We start from the raw sequence: 9,202 nt of genomic DNA, 5'->3' as shown, positions 1-9,202 counted from the left end.
TAGTTAACAACTACTAGGACTGATATATCCCATATAGTAAATTATGCTAGGGCAAGCACTCAGTAGGGGTCCCAAAAAGAAATATGTCCATGAGTAGACTATTCAATCATTTAATTTATAATCAACTTCAGATGGCTTAATACCGGCTCATCCACACCGGGAGTTGGCTAAACAACAGGTCAACTCCGGAGTATCATATGTTGGTCAAAATATTTAATGACATGAATTATTTTGTATCTTTTGATTTTCTGAATTCAATCTATGTCAATCTATAAATCATGTATATATTAGATGTTAGAGAAACATATATAATATGTTTTTTTTTTATTAAAATTTAAAATGCTTTCACGCAATATTGAAAATATTGAATTGTGTATTTAATTTAATCCAATGTCGCACTGAATAATATATTATGAAATAATTCTTTCATGCATATATAAATGTTGAAATGAATTGAATGAGATGCTAATTTATTTTAATTAAAAATATTTTTGACTATTTTAATGCAACAAAGAATGTTAATATATATTATCTAAATTCTCAACAAAAGCAACTACATGCTAATAGTTTGGTTATTCACCAATCTTAAAAAATTATGAAAATAAACAAGTTCACATGTTTAATGAATTGTTCTTCAAATTTTTTAGGCATACAATAATTTATCTCCACTTTTCTAGCATTGGTTAATATATTGTACTGTATATAATTGAGTAAATCAAATCCAGTATATGCTGGAATTTTTTAGTATTTACTTATATGATTGGGAGAATCGAATCCCGTATTGGTGAAGAAGAGAAAATATTTGAAACTTTAATTTCTTTGATGTTTCTATTGGTTGTTGCGCGATCGATCGAGGCTGGAATTAGGGCAAATAAATTGTATTCGGCTCCATCGATTTTATCCATGATAGATGCATAAATTTTGTTTTCCCACGCCGAAATTGAAGTTATAGGAAAAAAATCGGTTATGTAAAGACTGAAAATTAATTATATTTATAGCCTTCACACAATAAGGACTATGAGATCAATTTTTCTAATTCGATAGATAATCATTTTTCAATCAGTATTGGTGGTTTAGTACATGATCATCCCAACAAAAACAAAAAAAAACAATCAATCAAAGTAAATATGCAATAAAGTTGATTAATGACATGTTTTACTAATAACTATCGTGTAAACCCGTGTGATGCACAGTTTGTATGAATTGTTGAAATAATATTAAAAAAATAATTAATTATATTGACAAATATTTTGTAGAATGATACAAATATTTTTAAGACTAATAAACAATTAATACTAAATTTACCATGTGACGATTTTTTTTATTGTGTCCATGAATATATAATTAGTACTATACATATATAAACACAATTTATAAAAGTGTTGATAAACTCTCGTACTAATTATATATTATTTCCTGTTATATATTTAAAAAAGATATTAGTATGCTTAAATAATTAACAACGAAATAATATATATGTATATTTATACGTGTAAAATATGTCTGATTTTGTAAATTTTTTTAAATGGAAAGATAAATTGAAATTATTTGTGTGACCATTTTAAATTCATACTTATGGTATCGTCTTTTATTGTCTAATTAGCATCATATCTACATTAAAGGTTGTATATAAAATATAAATAAAAAATTATGATGTATTTATAGTTACATAAACATACAATCTTTGCGAAAATAGTTTCATTTCAGATATTTTGAACATCAATATGGTCAATTTGTTCAATAATACGAAAAAACTTAACATTCGTATAAAAAATAAAAAACATTAAAATTATAAGTTGAAAAAATTAATTATAAAGCTAGTATATACTCCCTCCGTCCGGCTCTAAGGGTCTCATTTACCTTTTGCGTCATTATACTTAACATTAAAAATATCGTTATATTTGTATAAGTTTTTGCACAAATGTTACTGTAATAGTATTATAAGACACTAATAGAATATTTTTGTCATTTTCTCTTAATTTGTATTACGTTTTCATATAATAATTAATATTTAAAGATCAATACATAAAAAGTAAATGAGACTTTTGGAGTCGGACGGATGTAGTATTGTACAATAATTATGTAACAATTTTTAATATGATTATTATATAAAAAATATATGAGATAATTAAATTATTTATATAAATTAGAACAACTACTAAAGTAAAATAAAGAATTTGTTTTAAAAATTAACTTTTTTAAAAAAAATTACTCCCTCCGTCCCATAAATATAGTCTTAATTGAGTTAGGCACAAGATTTAAGGAATATTGATATTATATTGGTAGTTGGTAAAAAGTATGGATAAAAGACTTTTTTGCCCTTGTGAGTATATTAGTGTAAAAAGTAGTGGCAATTGTGTAATAAAAATAAAAAAGTATGAATAGTTTTATGATGATATGGTTATTTATGGAAATAAGACTATTGTTTTAGGACGGACAAAAATGGTAAATAAGACTACTGTATTGGGACGGAGGGAGTAGCAGATAATCATTTATCATAATTTCATATTGCAAATTTAATAAATAAGCAAAAAGTAATGTAATTCAATAATGTCATTGAAATATCAACTATAATTATTAGAAATTATTTTTTAAAAATAAAATTAACCATTTAAATAAAAATATTATATTAAAAAAAAAAACAAATAATTTAAAATTTTGAAAATTGACTAATTTTTTTTTAAAAATTATTCAAATATATATTAATTGAATATGATATATATATATATATATGATAGATAAGAGTTAACAATAAATTTACATATTAAATACAAATCAATAAAATAATAGTACTTCATTTGTGCTACCATATATGACTCATTTTCCTTTTTATCCGTTCCACAAAATATAATATTTTTTTATTTTTAGTAAATTTATCAATCTTAAATACACTTAACAAATATAAATCAATTTAATTAAATTTCTAATATTTTACACGTAAGACCTACTCAAAACCCTTTATTTCTATAAGTCTGCCAAATTAACAAATATTTTATTTACCTATAAAACTCTCAATTTTTTTACATAACTAATTTATGGTAATGATAAATAAATAAATAATTTTTTTTATTTGTATTAATAAATTTTTAATCTCTAAAAAATAATATTCATATTATATATATTTTTTTATTGAGATATATAATATCTAAAATATTCAAACACATATTTTAAAATTTTTTTAATCATTAAATAATAATACTCACTATTTAAATAACTAATAATGATGCAATATAAGATTTCAATGTTTCATGAATTGACACCAAAATCTATACAGATAGAATGAAATAATTATAAAATATAATAACTAATGATTTTTTTTTTAACTTGAAAAAAAAATAAAAACAGTAAATTTATACTTCTTCTGCATCTTCATCTTTGTTTTTTTCTTAAATCAAAATAAATATAAAACTAAAATTCGTTAAGAAATATACAAAATAATAATAATAATAATAATAATAATAATAATAAGAATATGAGTTTGAAGGAAAAAAAATGAAAATAAAATTTTTAAAATAAAAATTTCAAAATTGAGGAATCAAAGATTTATCTCAAAATACATAATATATAGATAATAATTATAATAATAACAATTTTGTAGATTGTGTAGTCTTTGGATCTCAGATGTGAATCAATTATTGTCCATAGGTTACAACAAATTGCCCTTTATTGTGATCACTTTTCTTGGAAATTAATTTGGTCAATGATATAGGAACTGTGAAATTTCCTCAACAAATAAAGGGTTTGTTTCTTTATTACAGTTTGTTCAAATTTTATTATTTCGATTCGGCATTTTTCAAAGAAAATATATTTTTTTCTTTTACAAAACATCCCATCAAATATTATTTTCATACCAAACTCAAACCAAATTTTTTCCAAACTCATAAAAAACACACACCAGTGTACGATTTTTCTAATTTAAATTTTATAAATTAATCAAAAACCCATTCAATTATTTTGCTAATTTTACTTTTTGCATAGTTCTTTTAATAATATAATATTTATTTTTTTTACTATTTTATTACTCCCTCCATCCCACATACCATGTCCACGTTGTCGTTTCTGTCCGTCCTACATACCATGTCACTTTCCTTTTTTGGAAAATGATTATACACTTTAATCTCATTTTAAACTTTTTAATTTTATTTTTTTAAAAATTTTAATTAAACTAATTAGTTATTTTAATCTTAATTTATAATTATTTATATTATAAGATAATTATTTTCACTAATACATTTTTAATTATCTACTAGTTACACCCCTCCTAAAATAGAATGATTTTACAAATTGTACTTAAAAAAGTAAAAAGGATAAATATGAAAAGTTAAAATTACTTTTATATTCCAATTTTATTTTTAAAACTACTAAAATTATTTTGTTTTCATTCATTTGTCTTTATTAATTTAATTGTATTTGATACATATATCTTTGCAATTTTAAATAATTGAAAGTTATAAAATGTCATATACGTGAGACAAATAAGATTAATTTAAAATGAAGTAATAGACTTCATTCAAATATATCAGATATTTTTTAATGGTAAATTAGTTTAAACATTAATAATGGTCAACATAAAACTAATATTATACATAATATATGACTACAACTAAAATAGCATGCGATGTGGAGATTATATTTATATATTGTTAATTTATAATATGTATTGTGTTATATATTATTTGTCATAAAAAAAAAATCGTTTACCTTTTTATCCGGGAATAAATAAATAAAAATAAAAATAAGAGTTATTTTTTTAATAAAACAATAATACTATTTTTGTAATTTTATAACTCTACTTTGGTTTCAAAATTCAGCGTAAAATCTCCCTATACTTTAAAAATTGCATGGTACCCCCTTATACTTTTAAAAACGTTGCATGAAACCCCACCACCATGAAACTTTCCTCGCGTGATAAGAAGATGATTTCCTATCTATATATTTTGCATGCAGGGGGTTTTATGCAATATTTTTGAAAGTATAAGTGAGCGTCATGCAATTTTTTAAAGTAAAATGGTGATTTATGCTGAGTTTCGAAACCACAAAGTGGTTTCATGCAATATTTTTTAAAGTATAAGGGGACGTCATGCAATTTTTAAAGTAGAGAGGGAATTTACGCTGAGTTTCGAAACCACAAGGAAGTTATGGGCAAGTTTGCCATTATTTTTTATTATTGTAAAAAGTATAAATAATAAAATGTATACACTAATAAATTTATTTTTTTACGATGGAATGCAATATTAATCTATGATATGTGTCGAGATTAATTATATCATATATTGTGTAAACATAGCTATTACTATATGTTGTCGGTACTAATATATAATTTTATATTAAAATCAATTATAATTTACGTTGTTTATATCATCGTGCATTCTAATCGCCGACGTGAAAAGAGATTATGTGCTATAATGAATAATGTCCATTTTGTTTATATTTTTCTTGAATTAATCTTATTTATTCATTAACTAAAAGATTTTTAATATTAAAATGGAAGCAATAATACAATTTCGATTGCTCTGTTATATGTATTGACTTCATTGTTAATATAAAAAATATATTAATACTGTGTTTATACTGATATTTTTAAAAAAATTTATATTATTTATCAATAATATTTTTTTTAAATAATATCATATCAAATATTCTTTTATATAATAAAACATCATAGTAAAATAGTAAAATTTCTATTATTTTTAAATTTTTTTGAAAATTTAACTTTCAAAACTTTTATCGATGCACTCCCGATCGTTCAATTTGAAAGAGTTTCTTGAGTTTTGTAATAGATTAAAAATAATAATATTTTATTAGTTAATGGGTGTGTAAAGAAATTTTGATATTTTTTCCGTTTGACTTTGTATATAAAGTAACTGTGTTTGTAATAATATATTTATCATTTAAATAAAATTTAAAAGTATTTTGATATTAATGTATATATTTTTACTAAATAAAATTGATACATTTGAATCAAGTGTATCTAACTTTTCAACATTTGGAAAGAAATAGAATCATATATACTCTCTCTCGTCAAATTCAAATTACTCTTTTTATTATTTTTTTATCATATTTCAAAAGTATTCATTCCTATTTTATACGTATTCATACATTGATACTAAAATATCTTTAATTTTTACTTACATTAAAAAATATTTACACACTTTCACTAACCAATGAAATATTATTATTTCTTAATCTATTACAAAATCCGAAAAAACTAGATTGAATTGGGACCGATGGAATATCGCTCTCGTTACCGTACTTTTGGGTCAAATCAATATTGATCCAATCAACAAATATTTATATAAAAAAAAAAGTAGCATATATTAATATAATATTCGTATAATATTTTAATAACAAGTCATATCATTAGATGTAGCAAAATATAATTTTAATTTTAACACAATATATTATGATATAATCAGTAAATATTTATTTAAAAAAAACAATACATATTAATATAATATTCATTCCGTCCGCCTCTAAAGATTACATTTACTTTTTACGTCATTGCATTTAACATTAAAAATATCTTTATATTTGTATATTTTATTGTTTTTTTGTACAAATGACAATATATTAGTATTATACAACACTAATTGAAGTATTTTTGTCATTTTCCTTAATTTGTACTATATTTTTATATAATAATTAATATTAAAAATTTACACGCAAAAAGTAAATGTGACCCTTAGAGCCGGACGGGAGTAGTACATAACAATATTTTAATAGCAAATTATATAATTATATATAACAAAATATAATTCTAATCTCAGCACAATATATTCTGATTTTAATACGATAGTACAATATGGGTGTATTTACTTTGTGGGATTAGGATGGATAATACTATTTTATCCGACTTAATCTCATGTTTACTTTAATGTATTAGAGGTCTATATAATTAACGGTCCGTTACAATAATACTAATTTATAAAATTATTAATACAATCTAACTTCCTAGTATTATTTAATTCTACTTACTAAATTATCTAAATTAATCTTCTCTTTAAACACTTAGAAATATTTTATATAAATATAATAATAATATTTTGTTTAATATATTTAGATTTCATTTTAAATATAACTTATATATATTTTAAAATTTTTAATCAATGACATAAAGTGATAAGAATACTATAAAATATGTTACTAAAATTTAATTTATAATTTTGAGGATAAAACTAAATATATTTGTAGACAAAAAAATTGTATTATTTTTAGTAAATACAAAATTTGTACAAATTATATTTGATTTGGATTTAAAGCGGGTCTTATTTTCTAAATGGGTCCTTTGATTCTCCTTCTTGGTCGATTTGTTTTTCAACTTGATTTTCGATGGCTTCTTTGATCCGAAAGGATTTGGTCTTCGGTTTGATTTTGCCGGACTTTGGAGGGCTTTGGTCTCCGTGCAGACGATTTGTTTGTCGGCTTTGGATTTGATGTCCTCTTTGGACGATCTGAGACTTTGATTTGGCTTTGCCGCCTTTTGGAGAATTTTGGTCTCCGTGTAGGCGATTTGATCATCAGCTATGGATTTGATGTCTTCTTTAGACGATCCGAGGCTTTGATCTTTGCTTTGGCTTTGCCGCTTTTGGAGGACTTTGGTCTCCGTGTGGGCGATTCGCTCATCGGCTATGGATTTAATGTCTTCTTTAGACGATCCGAGACTTTGATCTTTGGTTTGACTTTGTTGCCTTTTGGAGGACTTTGGTCTCCGTGTGAGTGATTCGCTCGTCAGCTTTGGATTTGATGTCTTCTTTAGACAATCTGCAGCTTTGATCTTTGGTTTGGCTTTACTGCCTTTTGGAGAGCTTAGGTCTCTGTGTGGGCGATTTGATCCGCCGGCTTTGGATTTGATGTCTTCTTTGGACGATCCGCGGCTTTGATATTTGGTTTGTCTTTTCCGCCTTTTGAAGAGCTTCGGTCTCCGTGTAGGCGATTTGAACGTCGGCTTTGAATTTGATGTCTTCTTTGGACGATCCGCGGCTTTAATCTTTGGCTTGCCTTTTCTGCCTTTTGGAGAGCTCCGGTCTCCGTGTGAGCGATTTGATCGTTGATTTTGGATTTGATGTCTTCTTTGGACGATCCGTGGCTTTGAACTTTGATTCTTCAACGATTTTTGGAGCTTTGATCCTTGAAGAGGTGGATTTAGTGCTCCATAACACTTTTGGTGGCGTGTCCCTTTGACTTTTGGATCGAAGATGGCCGAGTTGATGCTTTGGTGAAAAATGCAATAAACACCTCGAAGCTTTGGGATGAACTTTGGATGCTCTTCCTTGGCTTTGATGGATTCTTCAACGGCTTTTGGAGCTTTGATCCTTCCTCCGGCTCGGGCATACAACGAAGAACGTTAACTCCATCGATTCGTCAACCAATATTGGATCATTTGTCCAAATTAGTGACTTTCGATGAAGAACTCTTCGAAGGACATGAAGAACATGAAGAACAATACAGAGAGAGTCTAGAGACTTATCCCTTTGTTTGAATCTTCGATGTAACTTCGGTGTCCCAAATGAATGGCCATGGCTCTTATTTATATGGGAGAGATGGCCTCGGCTTCATTTTAGAATGATGCCACGTGGCGCGTCCTGATTGGCCAATAGAAAGATTTTATAATATTTTCTTTTTCATCAGATGCCATTTTCCATTCTTGACGGATTTGATTGTGCACCTTCCTTTCTCGCCAAGATCTTTATCTCATTGTTTTTTTTCGAAAGATATTAATTTATATACTTCCTTTATTGACAAGATTAATTTATTTTGCTGCCAAATTTATTATGGCTCTATTTATGCACGTAATATTTGTACGATATCTTCCATTTTAAGCAGATTTTTGCATTAATGGTTGATATTTATTGTATAAAACTTAACATACGTGCATAATTAAATATCAAATATTTATTTAATTGGAATTTTATTTTCTTCCAAAATACATGATATTTAATTGAAGTTAGACATATATTTTTAGTGTCTACAATATTTACTAAATAATAAAAATATATCAAATTATATATATACATATTATGACATGACAATAATTCAATTAATTTTTAACATATATTGCTATAATTAGAAGATAAAAAGATATAAAATAAATTATATTACAATAATTTATAATATTATTATTAAGGGTAGTTTGGGTAAGAAAAAATAATCATACCATATAATCAAACAAAGTAAACATAATATAATTTTATCTAATATTTAA

The sequence above is a fragment of the Andrographis paniculata genome, unplaced genomic scaffold, assembly GCF_009805555.1.
Source record: "Andrographis paniculata isolate CXL003 unplaced genomic scaffold, ASM980555v1 Contig53END, whole genome shotgun sequence".
Lineage (NCBI taxonomy): Eukaryota > Viridiplantae > Streptophyta > Magnoliopsida > Lamiales > Acanthaceae > Andrographis > Andrographis paniculata.
This window is presented reverse-complemented; position numbering follows the sequence as displayed.